The sequence below is a fragment of the Thalassophryne amazonica genome, chromosome 13, assembly GCF_902500255.1.
Source record: "Thalassophryne amazonica chromosome 13, fThaAma1.1, whole genome shotgun sequence".
Classification (NCBI taxonomy): domain Eukaryota; kingdom Metazoa; phylum Chordata; class Actinopteri; order Batrachoidiformes; family Batrachoididae; genus Thalassophryne; species Thalassophryne amazonica.
The window spans coordinates 31,847,564-31,870,175 of NC_047115.1; the positions used below are offsets into that span (position 1 = coordinate 31,847,564).

The window sequence follows — 22,612 nt, forward strand, 5'->3', positions numbered from 1 at the left end:
ACAGGAAATATTGGGAGTCCATGCTGGTGCAAAAGACGGGAGGCCTGCAGAAGAAAAATCACCCACTACCATTTCTGGATGGAGCCACACCTTAAAACAGAAAGAGAGAGAGAGAGTTAGAGAGAGAGAGAGAGAGAGAGAGAGAGAGAGAGAGAGAGAGAGAGAGAGAGAAACAGAATCAGGCACCAGAAAAACAACAAATACAGTATAATTTATCAGCATTTAGCAACAAGAAAAACAAAAGAAATAATAAGGTGATCACCGGCCACTAGCCCTAAGCTTCAGTAAAAGACCCAGACTTTAGATAAAATTGAGGCCGCGGTCTGCTCTCTTTAATAATAAAATTAATTTAAAAGGGTAGAAAGCATAGTACCATACTATGCCAGTATGCCACCATATGAAAGGGAAAATAAGTCTTTTTTAAGTCTGGACTTGAAAATCTCTGCAGAATCTGACTTTTTATTGATGCAGGGAGATCACTCCACAAAGCAGGTGCATGATAAGAGAAAGCTCTGTGACCCGCAGACCTTTTTATTCACCTGAGAGACACAAAGTAGCCCTGCACCCTGAGAACGCAAATCGTAGGTCAAGTAAGTAGGGAGGGACTAGTCTGTGAATAATTTATAGGTTAGTAACAGAACCTTAAAAGCTGATCTCGCAGGGACAAGAATCCAGTGAAGACACGCCCAAACGGGTGCAATGTGGTCAAACTTTCTGCTTCCTGTCAAAAGTCTGGCAGCAGCATTTTGAACCAATTGGAGAGCCCTAATGCTGGACTGCGGTAAACCAGAAAATGGAACATTGCAGTAGTCCAATCTAGAAGAAACAAATGTATGGGTCAGGGTCTCAGCATTAGCCATAGACAGGATCTTCGCTATATTTCACAGGTGGAAGAAAGCAGTCCTCGTAATATCTCTAATGTGGAGGTCAAAGGAGAATGTAGGATCATAAATTTCACCTAGGTTCCTCACTTTGTCAGTGTGATGTATGACACATGAGCCTAGGCTAAGTGTTAGCTGGTGAAATTGATGCCGATATCTCACTGGACCAAGACCCATCATTTCAGTCTTGTCAGGGTTTAAAAGTAGGAAATTGCTAGACATCCAGCTTCTCACTGACGCAAGGCAATCTTCTAAGGATTTTATGTGGATGAGATTACCAGCATTTATCGGCATGTGTAACTGAGTATCATCAGCATAGCAATGAAAGGTAATCCCAAAATCCCACAATATGTGCCCAAAGGGTGCTATATAAAGGGAGAAAAGCAGGGGGCCTAAGACAGACCCCTGTGGAACCCCAAATGTCATGTCACTTAGGTTAGAGGTAGTGTTATTTTACAAAACATAGTGAGAACAACTGCTCAGGTATAATGTCAACCATGCAAGGGCATTCCCAGTAATTCTAAAATGATTCTCCAACCTACTGAGTAGAATATGTTGATCCACAGTATCAAATGCAGCACTAAAATAACAGCACCAGAACTGTAGTGGTGTCTGAATCCATTGTAAGATCCATTGTATCATTCACTACTTTAGTGAGAGATGTCTCTGTGGAATGATATTTTCTAAAAGTGGACTGCAGTGGCTCAAAAACATTATTCTCAGTAAGGTGGTCCACAAGCTACTGTGAAACCACCTTTTCCAGAATTTTAGAGCACAATGGTAGATTTGATATTGGCCTGTAGTTTTTCAGTTCAAATGGGTTCTGCCAGCATTGGATCCCAAGTAGTACTGTAGTACCTCCAGGCATGCATGAAATGTCATTCCAGGAGCCACTATTACCTGGCATTTGAGTTTTATTGGTCTAACCATGTTTATTGTTGAAATGGGGTTTCAGCAACATTGTTGACATTTTTATGTTATTGTGAAAATGCAAAAAAAACCCCAAACAAAAAAACAACAACAAAAAAACACCCTCAAAAAACTGAATATGAATTTCAGACATGTTGTATATGTTACAAGCACTGTTGTAAAGGACAATAAGCAGAGCGTTAAGAAAGCACACTTCATTTTCAACCAAAATGACAAGAACAAATCAAATCAAATCAAATCAATTTTATTTATATAGCGCCAAATCACAACAAACAGTTGCCCCAAGGTGCTTTATATTGTAAGGCAAAAACCATACAATAATTACGGAAAAACCCCAATGGTCAAAACGACCCCCTGTGAGCAAGCACTTGGCGACAGTGGGAAGGAAAAACTCCCTTTTAACAGGAAGAAACCTCCAGCAGAACCAGGCTCAGGGAGGGGCAGTCTTCTGCTGGGACTGGTTGGGGCTGAGGGGAGAGAATCAGGAAAAAGACATGCTGTGGAAAAGAGCAGAGATCAATCACTAATGATTAAATGCAGAGTGGTGCATACAGAGCAAAAAGAGAAAGAAACACTCAGTGCATCATGGGAACCCCCCAGCAGTCTAAGTCTATAGCAGCATAACTAAGGGATGGTTCAGGGTCACCTAATCCAGCCCTAACTATAAGCTTTAGCAAAAAGGAAAGTTTTAAGCCTAGTCTTAAAAGTAGAGAGGGTGTCTGTCTCCCTGATCTGAATTGGGAGCTGGTTCCACAGGAGAGGAGCCTGAAAGCTGAAGGCTCTGCCTCCCATTCTACTCTTACAAACCCTAGGAACTACAAGTAAGCCTGCAGTCTGAGAGCGAAGTGCTCTATTGGGGTGATATGGTACTATGAGGTCCTTAAGATAAGATGGGACCTGATTATTCAAAACCTTATAAGTAAGAAGAAGAATTTTAAATTCTATTCTAGAATTAACAGGAAACCAATGAAGAGAGGCCAATATGGGTGAAATATGCTCTCTCCTTCTAGTCCCCGTTAGTACTCTAGCTGCAGCATTTTGAATTAACTGAAGGCTTAAGTTGAACAGGATGTGATCGTGGATGAAGGCAATTCCCATTGTAAATAACGGTGAAATCACTTGAGATTCTCACATGCTTACATTAAACAAACACAATAACAACATCTTAAAATCTAGATAATATATACATGAGAGTTTTAGGCACAATATACAAAACGTTTTACTCTGTAACGTTTATGCCATTGTCCGTGTACAGCGAATAAATTACAACGTTATCAGAGTATCCTGTTGCAGTTCTCCATGTTGTTGACTTCTCGCTGTGCTGCCATCTTTCTGAGACTTGAAACCTTAATAGGGCGAATTCTGCTCTGTGTGAACCTGATCCTGTCAGATCTCAGAAGCTAAGTAGTATAGGGTCTGGTTAATACTTGGATGGGAGACCTCTTTGGAACACCAGAGGCTGTGTTCTCCAGCTAAAATGGTTTAATCGAGAAGGGCATCCGGCGTAAAACATGTGCCAAATACCAAGGCAGATCTGGCTATATTTTGCTATGGCAACCCCGAACAAACGAGACCAGCTGAAAGGACAACAAAACTAGCTGAACCTAAATCTACCAGTATTAAACTAAATATAAAGCTAACTTAACATAAAGCCAAGTATATATAAAGCTAGCATAATATAATGCAACTGAATATAACATTAACTGCATACATAAGACAAAGAAAATAAAAGTAATTGAATATAAAGCCAACTGAATACAGTGCAAACATACTATGAAGCTAAAACAATGTGAAACTCACTGCATGTGAACTCACTGTGAAACACACTGGATATTAAATGAATTTGAAGCAAATGTAAAAAATGTAATCAAGCACAAATTTAAGCTAGCAGTGCTAACAGAGGACAAAGCTAACTGAAATATTATTTTAATATTAAGAAACATAACCTTTTACCAATTCCAGCGTCTCTAAAAAGATAAACATGAAAATAACTGTGAATGTGGCATTGTTAATAGACAGAAATGTGAGACGACTTTTAAAAAGCTAAATATCCAGTGCACCTGTTTGTCCATGTATGTCATAAGAGAAGCCAAAGTCCAGGCCTCAAATGTGCTGAAAATATTGTTTGAAGATGTATTGAGGTGTGATATGTGTTGTGGTTTGTCATTGTCATGTTGCTTTTTGGTGGATGTCTGAAAGTTTAACTGTAGATGTGGAACGATGCTCAGGGTCTGCTGTGACTGGATGTGTGTTTGCTGAGGTTCTGAGTGGTGATCCATGATGGCAGACAAGTAATCTGCTGTGTGACAGTGATGGACAAATCTGTCCCTACACCTCCAGACACATGCAAAGACTCATGCACAGAGAGGCTCAGAACATAAATGTTGATTGAAATTGTGATGATTATGATGATAATGTTTTCCCCTCTTTGCTGAACCCTTGAACAAACCTGAATATGATGAAAATCAGTTTTTTATTTAAAGTGTTATTTTTAATGTATTTTTTTAGTCAATATCCAAATGCAAATCCTCTTTTTAATACAGAGTGAAACATACTACTACTACTATTATTATTATTTCCGCATGTATACACATACACATTCAAAGAAAAAAAAAAAAAAATCACTGTTGTATCTCCTTCATGTCAATATTTCAAACAGCCTTGATTTTAATTTAAAACCACACATTTCTTCAGGTTATCCAAATTATTATAAAGACTTTTATTAAACTGAGACTGTGAAATGATATTGGCTAAAAACAGAATGTGTGTTTAACAAAATATAAATTGAAGTTGAATCAAATCCCAAGGTTTTCAGACAGCCCTGTATATTTGAAAATATAAACTACTATTTACTTTTATGTTTGTATTTTATGAATGTCTGACAAGTGAACTTAAGTACTTTTTTGTGTGCTCAAAATAATTTGAGTTGTCAAATATTAATTGTTGATTAACTAATGAATATGAAAGAGAAACCCTATTTCTGCAAAAAAAAACAACAAAAAAAAAACATTTCTGGGTTACATAAGATAATCTTTCTTTTATGTGCAATGCCCTGATGAATGTTTTTTTTTTTAACTGAAAGCTTGGTTAAAAAAATATATAAAATAGATTTGCATAGATTTTAAGTATGTAGGAAATTCTTCTTGAAAGGACATGCCACACAGAAATCATAACAACTTAGATTTAGGCTGTTAATGACCATCCGATGATACAACGGGATTACTTTGAGCACTTCCATGACCGGCCTCAAAGTATTCGGCATTTGCAACAAACAGCTATGGAGACTGCCGAAAACAAAGTACTTGTGAGTACTCATTTTTCTGAGTGTTTCCAGTAACATTAACGTATAAGTATTAAGTATTGTCATCGATATAACTGTGAAAAATCTGAGAAATACATCTTGTGATCAGGCAGCCTGAAAAACAGTGGAGACTTCTGCCTGCATGTTCACGGCAGTAGTTATAATGAAGTTAAAATAGCATGCTGCTCTGGTACAGACAGTAGACTCCACACACATCAAGATCCAAAATCTGACAGACTCTCTCAAAGTAAAATAAAATGAACAAAGCCTCCCAGTTCCACTGAGGAGAAAAAAATACAAAAGTGTGTGCATTCACAGCAGCAGTGAAGTCGCGTTCTGTGACATAGACAGCAGAGTCAACACACGTTAGGATCCAAAATCAGTGTCATTTCCTCTCCGTACATCCTATGGAAATCCAAGCCATCACTTTCGATGAAAGCAAAGAAGCTTTGTTACTGGACGTAGCAGTGTTCATTTCACTCTTTCTGTCAGCCATCGGGATTTTCTGCATTTGCTAAAATGTATGTCACAGGCTGACAAACGGCGAGAAATGCAGGGCAAGACAGTTTTCGGAAATTCACCTGCTGACTCACCAAGCGAGAGGGAAAATTAGCAAAAAAATACATCAGCGACCACTAATCATTACCGCACATGTGCGGATAGACTTACAGTCATGAATACTTTGATGTTGTGTTGCTAACTGTGATGTTAATAACGTACATCCTGTATTTTAAATTTGCAAAAATTTCAATAAATTTTTTGTTATGTATGTATATATACATTAGATCTTGTGAATGTGAATTAATTAAACTGTAGCAAAAGACAAAAGGCAACCATGTGTTTTGCTGCAGAGTGCTATGTATGTAATTGAGGTGTAACAGTTAACTGATAAGAATTCAAAATCAGTTTTTAAAGTAATAGAACTACATCAATGCATAGCTCTATATATGTGTGCATATATATATATATATATATATATATATATATATATATATATACACACAAACACACTCGGTAAGCTTCGCGAGTTGCAGCTTTCTACCTGTTTTATGTCTGTTATTCCATCATTAAGTAATAACTTCTACTTTCCGTTTCCTAAGTCTGTCTGATAAACTCCTTTAAGGGTGTCATTGGCTGGTGCAGCTTTGACAATATAATGTGTAGTCTCCCAGAATATCAATTTTCCCATTAAGTATGAGGATTAATTCATGGTATTTCATTAAAATTCTTATTATAAATAAAAGTTTACTTGGTGAACAAGCTGGGGTCGGTACACAAAAAGGCAGTCCAAACAAAGCAACAGGATCAGAAACATCAAGCGAGTAAGCGTGGTCCGAGTACACAGGCAGGAAGTCAAAAAACTGATGAGGCAACAAAACAAGGCTAGAGTACAAGAACAAGGCTGGAAGCGAAGGCACAAGGCACAACGATCTGGCGAAGGACAGAGACAAACTGTGAGGCTTATAAAGCACCCAGGTGATTAATAGCAAACTCAGGTGTGTGGCAAAAGTCCCAGAACCGGGGTGTGGCCAGACAGAGAGAGACATCCACCAAAGAACCAGGAGAGAAAGGCAAGAAACAACCAGACAGCAAAAACCCAAGCAGAAAGATAGAGCAGAGACAGGGCAAGAGATAGATGGAACACCAACCACCACCCAGAAAACCAAGAACCTGACAATAATGAGCACATTGCTCTAAATGTGACGTGTTGTCAGATGCAGAGCTGGTGCATTGATGTACTACGTCACCACAAAGCATTTTGGTCTTAAACCACCAAAACTTTGGTGTAAAATCCAGTTCTGTTTGAGCTTAATACTCATGCGCAACTTACATAAGCGGGTTCACAAAGCACGTACAGTCTGCTTGCCTGCATGTATTGTCAGTGAAAAAAAATCCAATGCAGCAAAGAAGGACTTGTACACAGAGAATTAAAAAGTCAGACTGGAGTCTTTCTTTTTTAAAAAAGGAAAGGACAACTGTGATTGGTCAACATTATGTTTGTCTTAATTACTGTCACACCGATGGTCAGAGGTGGTGGATTCAGCCCTTTACAGTGAACAGTGGAAAGTTTACATTTACATCATGGATACCTTGTGATGATGATGGTCCATGTTTATCAGGGGTTTGTCATGATCTACAAAGTATACTTAGTAAATGTGACTTGTCTGAATATATGTGTGCATTCATGTGTGAGGAAGCTATAACTGTGATAAAGTAAGTAAATATTATGTAGTAGTTGCATGAATGGCACATTGCTCTCACATTGCAGGCGGGCCTCCTCAGCCATGCGCAGTGCCCATAGCCATAGTGGGCACCCCACACTGAATACCACAGCTACTGAGGACATATACAGCTCCTTGGTTTTCTCCGCATTCAGGATCACATTGTTATTGTTACACCAATCAGTGAAGAGTCACACCTCCTCCCTGTAGTGTGTGTCGTCCTCGTTCTGGATGAGCCTCACTATGGTTGTGTCATGATGGTGTGATTTTTGCTCAACTTTGTACAACAGTAGTTCCTGATGGTGAAGAGGAGGGGACTCAGCACACACCCTTTTGGAGAGCCTGTTCTTTAAGGTGATGGTGTTCGTCCGTCCCGCTGTTGTTACCTCCGTACACAAACTGAAGCCTGTTTGTCAAAAAGTCCAGTATCTAGTTTAGCATGGGGGTGTTCAGTCCCCGTGGACTCAATTTGTCAATCAGACGCTGTGGGATTATGGTGTTAAATGCAGAACTAGACAGGTGTGTGCCTTTACAATCAACTGCATTTACTCCAAGTGGACTCCAAATAAGCTGTAGAAAAATCTCAAGGATGATCAGTGGAAACAAGGTGCACCTGAACTCAATTTTGAGCTTCATGGCAAAGGCTGTGAGTACTTATGTACATGTGGTTTCTTAGCTTTTTTAATCACATCAGCCAAGGATGTAATAAAAAAAAGGATTACGTCAAAACGACTACACAGATTTTGAAGAAATTTTTAACACAGATATATTAGGCCATGGAAGACTCCATTAAAATTTGGAGGTGATCTGGTTCCGGACCCGGATTCTGGATCAAGATTTGCTTTATATAGTCTTTGAAGGATTACGTAAAAACTTCATTGATTCTCACCAAATTTGCACCACAGATAGATCTTAGGGCTTGGAAGATTCCATTAAAGTTTGGAGGTGATCCAGATCCGGATTGGCGGATGTCAGGAATCTCAGATTGCTCTTGTTTTTAAAAAAATTTGCAAAAATCTACAAAACTTTTTTCACATTGTCATTATGTAGTATCGTGTGTATAATTTTGAGGAAAAAAAAATGAATTTCATCCATTTTGGAATAAGGCTGTAACATAACAAAATGTGGAAAAAGGGAAGCACTGTGAATACTTCCCGGATGTACGGTATATTACTGTTATTCCTGCACAGTACTTGCTGTATTTTTCTTTTACCTTATTTAGCATACTTTGCACAATGGTTCTGTAGGTATCCTATTGCTGCTATAACGTCACAAATTTCCCTTTTGTGGCACTCATAAAGTATTATTTTATCATATTTCATAGAATTCATCTGGATTGTAATAGATTTTGATGCGACAGCTGCTGTCATGATGATTTATTTGTCTTGTCTGTTATCTACACCTATCAGCCATTCTCCAGGTGTGTTTTATAATCAAAATATTTTTGTCAGTTGATGCCTTTCATTTCTGTTCCACCATGGCATTGTTCCCCATACAAAAGTGTTTATCTTTGCTTTCGTATGTAATGTCTTTAGCAGTAATGTGTTTCTTCAAAAACAAAAACGAGATACTTAGTTTGGTGGCATTTGACTGAATGCATTGTGCAGGGGACTAAGATTGATGGAACTCATAGGCAACAAAGATGATTGCTCAAATTTGAAGAAAATTTGTGGTGACTGGACAGAATTGCAAGAATTCACAAATTCTGCACCACATAGACTTTGCATTGCTGTGTTTGCATTGCATTGTGTTTTAATTTGTTAGTTGCTGCAGTAATTGTTACGATCATGACAACACAACTTCCTGAAGGGATTCTGGGTACTTTTTATTCAGCTCTTTGTATTTTTGATCTGGGCTCCATGGTGGTTTACTGGTTAGTTTTGTTTCCTCACAGCTAAACAGCTGTGGGTCGCTTCCCAAATTGACCGTAGGTGTGAATCTGTTTGTCTGTCTATATGTGGCTCTGTGATAGACTGGTGTCCTGTTAAGGGTATACCCTCCCTCACAACCTATGGCTGTTGGGATGGGCTCCAGGCTGACCGGGACCCTTGATTAGAGTAATTGGCTCAGAAATGGCCAGAAAAATATATAAATATATATATATTATACTTTATTGATCTCACAGTGGAGATCAATAAAGTCAAAGTCAAAGTCAAAGTGAATTTTATTGTCAATCTAGCCATGCAACAGTACATTACACAGAAGACTGAAATTGTGTTTCCCCAGACTCCAAATGTGCAGTAACAGAGGCTAAATTAGACATACAACTAAATATAGACTGGACATGGGCCATCACTAGGACATAAAAAGCAAATAATATCAGTAACAGAACAACAATCAGCACAACATATAGACAACAGTGAGCATACATTTCCAGGGGTAGCATAGTGTTTCAGAACGTAGTCGGTTGAGGTATGTTACTGGAGTGCAATAGTACTGAGTACAACAATATACAGTAGTGTTCAGAATAATAGTAGTGCTATGTGACTAAAAGGTTTAATCCAGGTTTTGAGTATATTTCTTATTGTTACATGAGAAACAAGGTACCAGTAGATTCAGTAGATTCTCACAAATCCAACAAGACCAAGCATTCTTGATATGCACACTCTTAAGGCTATGAAATTGGGCTATTAGTAAAAAAAAAAGTAGAAAAGGGGGTGTTCACAGTAGTAGTAGCATCTGCTGTTGATGCTACAAACTCAAAACTATTATGTTCAAACTGCTTTTTTAGCAATCCTGTGAATCACTAAACTAGTATTTAGTTGTTTAATCACAGTTTTTCATGATTTCTTCACATCTGCGAGGCATTAATTTTGTTGGTTTGGAACCAAGATTTTGCTCATTTACTAGTGTGCTTGGGGTCATTGTCTTGTTGAAACACCCATTTCAAGGGCATGTCCTCTTCAGCATAAGGCAACATGACCTCTTCAAGTATTTTGACATATCCAAACTGATCCATGATACCTGGTATGCGATATATAGGCCCAACACCATAGTAGGAGAAACATGCCCATATCATGATGCTTGCACCACCATGCTTCACTGTCTTCACTGTGAACTGTGGCTTGAATTCAGAGTTTGGGGGTCGTCTCACAAACTGTCTGCGGCTCTTGGACCCAAAAAGAACAATTTTACTCTCATCAGTCCACAAAATATTCCTCCATTTCTCTTTAGGCCTGTTGATGTGTTCTTTGTAAATTGTAACCTCTTCTGCACGTCTTTTATTTAACAGAGGGACTCTGCGGGGGATTCTTGCAAATAAATTAGCTTCACACAGGCGTCTTCTAACTGTCACAGCACTTACAGGTAACTCCAGACTGTCTTTGATCATACTGGAGCTGATCAGTGGGTGAGCCTTTGCCATTCTGGTTATTCTTCTATCCATTTTGATTGTTGTTTTCCATTTTATTCCACACGTCTCTAGCTTTTTTGTCCATTTTAAAGCATTGGAGATCATTGTAGATGAACAGCCTATAATTTTTTGCACCTGCGTATAAGTTTTCCCCTCTCCAATCAACTTTTTAATCAAACTATGCTGTTCTTCTGAACATTGTCTTGAACGTCCCATTTTCCTCAGGCTTTCAAAGAGAAAAGCATGTTCAACAGGTGCTGGCTTCATCCTTAAATAGGGGACACCTGATTCACACCTGTTTGTTCCACAAAATTGACAATCTCACTGACTGAATGCCCCACTACTATTATTGTGAACACCCCCTTTTCTACTTTTTTTTTTTTTACTAATATCCCAATTTCATAGCCTTAAGAGTGTGCATATCATGAATGCTTGGTCTTGTTGGATTTGTGAGAATCTACTGAATCTACTGGTACCTTGTTTCCCATGTAACAATAAGAAATATACTCAAAACCTGGATTAATCTTTTTAGTCACATAGCACTACTATTATTCTGAACACTACTGTAGGTGCAATGTGGCAAAAGTGCAGAGTGCAGAGTAGCAGCATGGAGGTGAATTAGTTTGTAAAGTTTTTGTTTTTTGTGCAAAGAATGTGCATAAAAGTAGTTTGGTCTGTAGTGTGTGTGTGTGTGTGTTGGGGGGGTTATGGTCTTGCTTTTGTGAATGAGTTTAGCAGTCTGATGGCCTGTGGGAAAAAGCTGTTGCTGTTGAGTCTGGTGGTCCTGCAGCGCATACTGCTGTAGCGCTTGCCAGATGGTAGGAGGGTAACCAGTTTGTTTGAGGGGGTGGGTAGGGTCTTTGATGATGTTGATGGCTCTTCTGTGGCAGCGGGATGGGTACAGGTCCTGTATGGATGGTCGGGCTGACCTTGTGATCTTCTCTGCTGTTCTCACCATCTCTCTGTAGCGCTTTCTGGTCAGCAACATGGCAGCTGCCATACCAGACTGAGAGACTGCTAGCTAGGATGCTCTCAATGGCGCCCCTGTAGAAGGTGGTGAGTGCTGAAGGGGGGAGACTGGCTCTCCTCATCCTGCATAGGAAGTGGAGGCATTGCTGAGCTTTCTTGACAAGGGAGGAGGTGTTGGTTGTCCATGTCAGGTCATCAGTGATGTGCACCCCCAGGAACTTCCACAGCACTACCATTGATGTGAGAGGTGTGTGAGGCTTGTGATTCTTCTTGAAGTCCACCGTTATTTCCTTTGTTTTGATGACATTGAGGTGCAGGTTGTTGAGGTGCAGGTTGCTGCGTTTGACACTGTAGATCATCACGTCCTCCTACACCGTCTCCAGCACTATACAGGTCTCTCTGGCACTGCCCTTCACTGGTTTCACTGCTACCTCTCTGACAGAACTGAGTACGTAGCTCTGGGGGAAGCAAGATCCACACCCCACACTGTTACCTGTGGCGTCCCCAGGGCTCCGTACTCGGCCCATCCCTCTTCACCATTTACATGCTTCCCCTGAGTCGCGTTGTCAGCAGGCATGGAATTAATTTTCATTGCTATGCTGACGACACACAACTCTACCTCACCATCTCTCCTTCTGGTCCCCTCTTGGTCACAGTCTCCCACTTCAGCTCCTGCCTGGAGGAGACTGAGGCGTGGATGAGTCAAAACTTCCTGCAGCTAAATAGCTCCAAAACAGAAGCCATCCCCATCAACTCCGCTCCTCCCCAGTCACCTCTGTTTCATTTTTTGGACACAACATTCCCTTCTCTCCCTCTGTGATAAACCTGGGGGTCACATTTGACCCCCACCTCTGCTTTGACAATCATGTCACCTCCATCTGTAAAACTGCTCCAAACTTCGCTCTTCTCTTTCCCTTCCTGCTGCAGAGAAGCTCGTCCATGCCTTTGTCTCCTCCAGGCTGGACTACTGTAATGCGATCCTCATCGGGATCTCTGGCAGGAGCATTCAAAAGCTCCAGTATGTCCAAAACAGTGCTGCCAGGGTCCTGATGAGGGTGCGCAGGCACAAGCACATCACCCCCATTCTTCACTCCCTCCACTGGCTCCCCATTCACTGCCGTATTAAATACAAAGTCCTCCTGCACACTTATCACTGTCTCCACGGTGTGGCCCCCACTTACCTCACTGAACTGCTCACACCACACACTTCCACTAGGACCCGGTCAGGCCAACAGCACTGTCTAGCCGTGCCCAGGACACGGCTCAAGACCATGGGTGACAGGGCCTTCTCAGTGGCTGCTCCCCGTCTATGGAACGCCCTCCCAGACCACCTCAGGGCTCCACAGACCGTGGATGCTTTTAAAAAAGGACTCAAAACCTACCTTTTACTCTGGCCTTTAGCTAAATAACTGCTGCTGTTTTATCGTTCTTATTTTGATTTTATTGTTACTGTTTTGGGCGGCACGGTGGCTTAGTGGTTAGCACTGTTGCCTCACAGCGAGAAGGTCATGGGTTCAATTCTTGTGGCCTTTCTGTGTGGAGTTTGCGTGTTCTCCCCGTGTTTGCGTGGGTTTCCTCCGGGTGCTCCGGTTTCCTCCCACATCCAAAGACATGCGGGTTATGTGGATTGGAATCTTTGAAATTGTCCTTAGGTGTGCGTGTGGGTGTGTCTGTTTGTTTGTCTATTTGTGGCCCTGCGACAGACTGGCGACCTGTCCTGGGTGTACCCCACCTCACGCCCTATGACTGCTGGGATAGGCTCCAGCCCCCCGCGACCCTTAATTGGACTAAGCGGTAGAAGATGGATGGATGGATGGATGGATGTTACTGTTTTATTGCTTTTACATTGATTTATAGTCTTCTGTGTTTTTCTGTTTTATACTGTAGCACTTTGGAATTTGGTGTCAAATGTAAAGTGCATTACAAATAAAATGTATTATTATTATTATTATTATTATTATTATTATGTCACACCAGTTGATGAGATGGTGTACCTCCTCTGTGTGCTGAGTCGTTATCGTTGCTGATGAGGCCAACTACTGTTGTCATCTGCAAACTTGATGATGTGGTTTGAGTTGTGTCTGGCACAACAGTCATGGGTCAACAGGGTGAACAGCAGAGGGCTCAATACACATCCCTGGGGGACCCCTGTGTTCATGATGGTGGTCTGTGAGGAGCTTTTGCCCACTCTTACTGTCTGAGGTCTGTTGGTGAGAATGTCCAGTAGCCAGATGCAGAGTGGGGTGCTGATGCCTATAGCACTGTTTGTTCACCAGGTGTTGTGGGATGACTGTGTTGAAGGCAGAGCTGAAGTCAATGAACAGCATCCGCACGTAGCTGTCTTTGTTCTCCAGATGAGCCAGGCTGAGGTGAAGTGCTGCTGCTATGGCATCATCAGTACAGTGCTTGGGACGGTACGCAAACTGGAATGGGTCAAGAGTGGCAGGTAGGCTGGATATTATGTGAGCCTTGACCAGCCTTTCAAAGCACTTCATCACAATGGGATTGAGTGTTATGGGCCGGTAGTCATTCAGGGTTGTTGCTGGAGATTTCTTGGGTAGCGGTATGGTGATGGCTTTGAAGCATTCTGGTATGATGACCTGGCTCAGAGAGATGTTGAAGATATCTGTGAGAACATCTGTGAGTGAGTCAGCACAGTCTCTAAGCACACACCCTGGTATATTGTCAGGGCTAGCAGCCTTCCTGGGGTTCACCTTTGCAAAGGCCCTCCGCACATCAACCGGGTAAGTAAGAAAGTAAAGTAAGTAAGTCCCTTTGGCTGCTCCCTTGTTTGAACTCGGGATCGCCACAGCAAATCCAAGGTGGATCTGCATGTTGAATTTGCACAGGTTTTACGCCAGATGCCCTTCTTGACGCAACTCCACATTACATGGAGAAATGTGGCAGGGGTGGGATTTGAACCCGGAACCTTCTGCACTGAAACCATGCACATTAACCACTTGGCCACCCCCCCCTTGGAGATCAATGAAGAACGGTTGTAATATTGGACAGTTCCGTGATTAGCTACCATATTATGATACCTTGGCTCAACCTTTTGCCATAGTGGCTCAAATATAAGATGTCCCTGAGTATAAAGGTGCGTTTACACATAACCAAGACGCGTTTTTCTGTCATTCGTGACACATTCCTGACATTCTTAATGTGACTTAACACATCTGAATAGGTTTCTTAATAGTGCGTGTTGTTGCGTGATATTCTTAATATTCGTGGAGCATGGTTTTGCCTGTCAAAAAATCTTCCATGAATGTCACACACCACCCTCATTTCGTCTCATGTCGTGGAGGTCGCAACTGAGCATATTGATCTGTCTTGATAAGTAGTGATCCTTAATAGAACGTGACAACGTTCGTAGTGGTTCCTGTGATGGTTCTTGGAGCCCAAACTGTCACGCGTTATTATGAAGTGACACGGAAACTAAGTTTTGACATGACTTGTAACGCGGCGTCACATTTCACTGCGTTCCACGACAAATCAGTTTTCTGTCACGTGCGCACAATTAAGCTTGGCTCCAAATGTCGTTCCACAGTTCCTGCTGAAGCTCCTCAGGATGCTCCTGCAGGTGTTCAAACCTGCTGTTGTAACCGATGAGCGGGAGAACGAGTCTGAGCCAAAGGAACCAGAGAAGACTCACGTGCAGCCAGACATCTCTGCAGCTCCTCCAGTCTGGTGGGGGAAGAAGCGCGTGCACAATTAAACCCTGCTGCACCGCATTTAGTTTGATTGCTGACACCAAGTCGGCTAAAAGTCTAATTTCAGTGCTCTTCAGCGCGCTCCTGCAGGTGTTCCACCTGATGCATGTGCCTGATGTTTGGGAAAATGCGCAAGACGACAGCCGCATGAAGCCACACATCTGGCTCTGTCCTACTCCTCTCTGCACCACTCCATGGCACAGAGCCCAAATATGCATGCAGTCACAAAGTTCTTCTGAAAAACTGGAGCGATCTTTTCGGTTTGGATGAATATGGGTGTGTGTGTGTGTGTGGAGACAATTCACCTTGTCCACAACGTGACAGAACTTAACGATGCGCTTTTGCACGCAATAGCGCGCAACAACACGCAACAACGCGGAACACTATTCTTGACTGTGCGTAATGGTTCCTGATAATTCTCCAGCAACACGTGCCATTAATTGTAACACGTGGTAACAGGTTGCAGCAGTTCCTGAGGACACCTGATGCCTCTGCCCCGAATAATCACATTCGTGATCAGCGGCCAAGAATGTATACTTCGTGGCATTCATGACTTGTCGTCGTTATGTGTAAATGCAGCATAAGATCACTGCATTTTTGTGAGATGAAAGGTAAGGTAAAGTAGTCCCATAGCCTGATGGCTGTAGGGTTGGGGCATGCTAGACTCCCACCATTTATAGGGCACAGCATATAAAGGGTGGTGCCCATTTCTTCTCCCTTTGCTAATTTTACCTTCGCCAGCTCTGAAGAGAATCATTTGCTGCTTGGTTGACAGCGAGATTTCCCATCATTGGGCCAAGTGGAATTCGTACCTGTGATCATTCGGCCGACTCTAATGTTCAAGTCACTATGATAGATCAAACAACCACAGTGTGCCTACATGCAGAAACACATACTGTGTTCTGTTTCAGTCACTGATTTACCTCAGCATCCTGGTGGTTCATTATGCACCCGGAGAGCCTCTTGGTTTGGATAGTCGCTTCAATTTACTGTTTTTAGAATCTCTTATCACTACTCAGCCACTTCAGATTTGCATAGTTTAGAGACAACTTGATAAACAGACAAATTGATAATTACATTTTAAGTGACTCTTTTTTCTGATTCCACTAATTCTAATGAAAAGAGAACAGGTGCAGAAATGAGAGAATTACATCAGCGTTGGAGTTTAGTTGCCGCATTAATGTGGAGTCTGCTCATAAGTTGTCTAATCAAGTCTGGTCTGCATAAAAGAAAAAGCCACCATGTGGGTGCACGGCATCAACACTAACTGCTAATTACTAAACTGTGATTTAATCTGAATACAAAATGATCATTTTCACTGCCCCCTGCTTGGGCTATCAATCAGCTTGTCAACACTGCAGCCATAATCAGAGTCTGGTGACGAGAAGAGGACCGTTGACGCAGCAAAGCCCCGATAACATTTAATTGAAAACAGAGACGGGGAGGAGGGATTTGCCATATTGGCTTGTGGCTGGATTGCTGTATTGACCTCAAACGTCCTATCACTCCCACCGACTGAGAGTAACTTCCAGCGTGAGATTGAAAAAACACTAAGACTAGACATGTGCTGCTACGGCGGGTGGTTAGTTCACACCTAATCTCTGTCTCTGAGTGAGAGTGATGTAAAGAGGATGAAACCATGTGCCCCTTTGTGTCCCATTGACAGCACACTGTTTAGGGTCTTCAGATCTCAGACCACTTGTGGAAAAACACTGTACAATTTTCCACTGTGCCGATGGCAGAAGGCCTGTGTGGGGATCTCTGACAAATACTCTCCGATCAAGTGACATGATTTTTGGAGGTGTTCAGCCGTAACATGGCAGGTTGACCTTCCTCATTTTCCCGCGGCTCCTCTCCCTCTCAGTGTCATCTTTGTCCTCTTACATTTCTCACTCCGCTTTTGGTTTTGCCTGGTGCTTTTTCTTTTCCCTTTGCTGTTGCTGTAATACCAATGTCACGGGTTTATGGAGAGTGTTTGACGTCAGCCTCTTCACACCCCGATACATCTCACAGAACACCGCTTGTATGCAAAAGCCTCTGATCTTTTCACTTCAAAAGAAGAATGGCAGTGCTTTTGTTTTTTTGTGGCATCATATAAAAACAAAGGGTCAAGCAGTATAACAGATTTCAGTGGTGTCACAATAACAAATATGTGACTTAACTTTGAATCCTGAACGTTTATCTTCTCTAAAGTACACTGATCACCTGACTACAACATAAGAACACACATTTTGACACTCTAATGCCTCCATCACACATAACAAGAATTTGCCGGAACCATACCCGACACGGCAAATATTGCCACAATTCGACGCAGTCAGGAAGAAAAGAGACGTGGCCAACAGTGTCAGAACACACAGACAGACTGCCTCGTCCACACCTGTCAGATCGCATCCAGAGCGTATGTAGATGACACAGACTGCTGTCAGATGGCCATAAAATGTGCTGCAGACTGCCCGATCTCCAAATGTCTGGATGGCAAACACAGACCAGAGCGCTGTGTTCCTCCTTTTGCACAGGACCTGTACTGGACATCAAAGAACAACCAACATACGGACCGGACTCACACCATATGTGTCCATCTGTGCGGTCACCCACTCCCATTCAATCACTCCTTCTCTCTTCCTCTTTTTCCCAGGCTCACTGACCTCACATGCACGTGTGTGTGTGTAAAAGTGCTGACATGAGGAAATGACCACTCAGTGTGTGTGTGTGTATATATATATATATATATATATATATATATATATATATATATACTATTTTCAAACAAAAAAATTAATATTAAGACAACAATATTAACAATAATCTGATACATACAGTTGAACCATATGTACCTCAGTGGCAGTTGTACTCCAGCACAAATCTCTCAGCTTTAATAGCTGGCCGCTGGCCCTATGCATATATGCAGGAGCTCAGTAGCCTGCCTACTGCTATAAACAGAGCCCAGACTCCTGGGCTATCTGCTGCTGGCTGCTGGCTAGCACACATAGCGTGGGTGTGCATGCCAGCTTGGTTGTATAACCAAGCAGATTCAAATATCCCCCTTGATATGAATGCATCCTTTCTCTGCACATGCTGCACGTGGGTGCTACAAACCTGTTTGACTCTCCTTGAAAAGATTTGAACAACTCTACAAACTTTAGTGTTTTCAGACCTGTTTATAGCAAAAACAAATGTGAGTATTCTGTCATTTACTGACTAATCATATACTGAACATTTTGATTGTAAGAATATAAATACACAATTCAATACAAAGTAACTTTCTCCCATGTGCTTTGTTATCCCCATACTCCCCTCTACCAATATTACACCCATGATATTTGACACCATGTGTGAATGAGTAGATATGCCATCCTACTTAAAAATAGTCCTTAAATCTGGTTTAATCATGATGGCAATATGCACCCTCAAATTGAGATTTTTCTGTACCTAATGGCCAATACTGCATTATGTTTATCAACTTCAAAATAAATACAGGGTAAACTCTTCATAATGCTGTCCCCACGAACAAGGATTTAGACCTGCAGATAAGGTGCCAGCTCAGAGATGTAGATGGGTTCTCCCCATGCCAGGCATTGGTGGCTGAGAAGGGTGGGGGGGGGTCAATCCACATGAATTTCGATAAAACTTATACACAATCACTATGATATAATACTTATCAGAATACAGCCTATTCCTTCTTGGAATGAAGGTTTTCACTCTTAGCAGAGAGCTTTCAACCACAGGCTGTAAATGAAACTTTAAAAGTTTACTGGATAAAATATCAAGCTTTGTCTTTTCTTGCAATTTGTATATGTATTTCTAAACATTTGCACATTTTCTAAAAATAAAGGTGTCGAGTGTACATGATGTGTATCACTTGCCTAGCATTGATCATAATGTATCAGGCAAACGCATGTTTTCTGTATCACAATGGCACTCTGCAATCATTTGAAAAAGTGATGTAGTTCTAACTGCTGATGGGGTAGCACCCTTTCAATCAGCCAGTTAGCGGGCATAGAGCCTGTGTTCTCCAATGGCGCGTTGTATATAGGCTGCTCATTATGATGTAAATATCATAAATTAAATTTTGTTATTTATCAACTCTTCACAACCTGCTGTCCTATTATAATAGTGCACTAGCTTTGAGGTTGATCTAATAGTTTTGGTATGTTGATGTTTCATGGCTCAAACTGTTTCTAGTGGTCAAACCTCTTTTTTTACAATTGAAAAGATTGTTCTCTAAATATACCAATGAATGCATAACTTTAAGAAATATGCAAGGCAATATTTACACCATTTAAAGATGGAATGCCTCAAAGTGTGCAAAAACAAACCACAGCGATCTTCCACAGTTAGCTAGTCAGATGCTCCAGAGTTGGTAACCCCAATCAGCTGTATATCCACTTTCCTGACAGAAGGCCAAGGAACACTGTCTACCAAGAGGCTCTTCAGAACTATTGGTCAGTAAAAGCTACATTTAAATATATATTCAACATCTCAAATCCAAAATTAACATTTGCTTAAAAGCCATTTTATTTTTGTAGCATTCTTATAAACTAGATTTGCAATGTATCAACAATTATAAAGGTCATAACATCAATTCTGATTAATGATTATGAGCATACTTGATCTGCAATATAAAGTCTGAAGAACTTCATTGTTGTTTCTTGCATGCAGCAAAATTCAGTTTTCTCTCTTGGTTTGAGGATTCCACCTATTTTGGGTTTTTAGTTCAAACCTTTGCCTATTCGGACTACATATATACTTCTAAGATATCTACAATTATGACAAAATATAAACTTTGGAATATTTTGTAGATTATATCTTAAACAGGTTAACCTGGGCAACGCCGGGTACCCCAGCTAGGCTGGTATAATTCTTTCTTTAACACAGACATTCATTTTCCATGATCACTTAGAACAATCCAAATGTATCAGTGCTTACCTTCATGAAATACTAGACGCCTTCATATTTTTACTACTGTGCTGCAGCACAGTGACACTCAAACTGACCACCTTTTGGTTACCACTGGGGGCAGCACCACATGGAGCAGCAGAACGTGCAGCATAGAGGAAAACGCCAGCTGTTTGCCTAGCATAAATAGCATAGCATACCATATTTGCATACCCCCTTTTTTGAAGAAAGTTGTTTAAATGCCCACCCAAAATTAAAATAAATTACAAGGAACGCATTCATCAAATGAGAAAAGGATTAAAAGAACAAAACAAAACAAACAACAAAAAAAAACTATGTAAACATGTGAGTTATTTGTGATTTATTTTTTTTTATTTCTGATTAAATCAGATATTTTATTGAAGTGGGAGTTTTGGCGAACAAAATATTGGCCATGCTCGTGCATCAGCCCACCCCCTCTTCAGACAGAACTTCACATGGAGAGCCCTGGGCACTCTCAAGGGTAAATACGGTAGTATAATTTTCCTGTTCTGAAATTATGTGACAGTATTTGGACAAATTGTGAACCAAACATAAAGTTCAAACGCGTACACATAACGGGTACCTTTATAAAACCTACCACTATCGGACCTATTGATTTTTTTTTCAAAACTTTGCCCCACAGAGAAAGTTAACTGACCTTTGACCTGTCTTGTGAGAGCCTCGCACTGACCTTTGATGTTTAATAAACATTTGAAGATGTGGAAGTAGCAGCGTAATGGCTTAATTCAACCAAATTCTAATGTTAAAATCAAGCCAACATTCAGGGATGTATGATTTGTAATCACAGCTTTTACTTTAAAGTGATTTCCGATTTGTATTATTTGTTACAGCCTTACCAATTTCCTAATCTTTTAACCCCATTCTTGTCTGTATATATATTGTTCTGGTTTGAGTCCCCTTTCAATGACCTCACACCATGAAGAATATATCCAATAATTATATTATATTATTTATTATACTGTGACAAACTGTTGCTACTTTTGTTTTTCCTGTAACAATGATCAGTGAGTACAACAGTGGCAATAACGGTGAGAAAAAATGTCCATCACAGGAAACGTGATTAAAATATCAAACAGCATTTACTATATGCAGGGTTTTTCATGAGCTACAAAGTATACTGAGTAAATGTGAGTTGCCTGAACATATGTGTGCATTCATGTGTGAGAAAGCTATAAAACTGTGATAAAGTGAGTAAATATTAGTAGCTGTATGAATGGCACATTGCTCTCACACTGCAGGCGGGCATTCTCAGCCACACGCAGTGCCCATATCTATAGCGGGCACCCCACGCTGAATACCACAGCTACTGTGGGAGAGGACAAGCCCAAGGGTCAGTACCCCACAATGAGGACAACATATATGACAGTGGTTCCCAATCCATGTTCTCAGGGTCCTCTAACCTGCACATTTTCCATCTCTCCCTGCACTATCAGAAGCTTACTTGCTCATGCAACTATGGTTAGGCAATCAAGAGCTGACAGACAACTGACTGAATCACTTGGCTGTGAGTAGAGCAGGAAAGAATTCAGTCCTATATAGGCCCTGAGGCCCCTTGGTACCAGTGCTTATCTCCAGATTCTGTAGCGTGAAGCGGATGAGAGTGTACAGCTCCCCTTGGATGGGATGCCAATCATAGGTAAGTTACTTCCCCAGCCAAGCACCAGTACCCATTTACAGCTAGATGGAATGAGACAATGCAGGCAGAGTCTTGTCCAAGGACACAGACAGGTAGCGTGACCAGGAATTGAACTCAGATTTCCGTCTGTGTGTGTGTGTGTGTTTGTGAAGAAGTGAATGTGACCATGAAAGTGCCATATAAATGGCAGCCCAGTTCCTATGCATTGATAAATCTGCTGTGGGAGAGATAGAAACTGACCAGGGTAGGGGTCCCTGGTAGCCAGGATTGGGAACCATTGATATAGGATATAGACTCCTAGCCCTGACTCCACACAGGGCCCAAACCCCACAGAAAGACTGGGCCAATGTCCCATCTAAGACTGTCTTCCAGAGTGAGACCAGTCAATGCCCCTGAGCACCACTGCAACTGAGGCTGAGGTTTCAGCATCGTGGGCCAAAAGCATGCACCCGTACCATCAAAACTATCTGCCACCTGGAGGGGATTGAAGTCACTAATTCACTGATTGTTGGACAACACATTTTATGAACTGAGCTATAGTCATCACCATTTACTGTACGAGGTCTGTTAGAAAAGTATCCGACATTATTATTTTTTTCAAAAACCATATGGATTTGAATCACATGTGATTGCGTCAGCCAAGCTTGAACCCTCGTGCGCATGCGTGAGT

General features: G+C 41.3%; 1 protein-coding gene and 1 long non-coding RNA gene across 3 annotated transcripts in view; one reads left to right on the forward strand and one right to left on the reverse strand.

The window, feature by feature from the left end:
* The window catches only part of LOC117523141 (cGMP-dependent protein kinase 1), a 460,927-nt gene that overhangs the window by 84,187 nt on the left and 354,128 nt on the right, over window positions 1-22,612 (forward strand). The window lies entirely within an intron of this gene.
* LOC117523142 lies at window positions 601-21,723 on the reverse strand. The gene is made up of 3 exons (XR_004564432.1): window positions 21,713-21,723; window positions 5,593-5,597; window positions 601-771 (listed from the first exon to the last, which is right to left on the reverse strand). It is a non-coding gene; the product is annotated as an uncharacterized LOC117523142 (long non-coding RNA).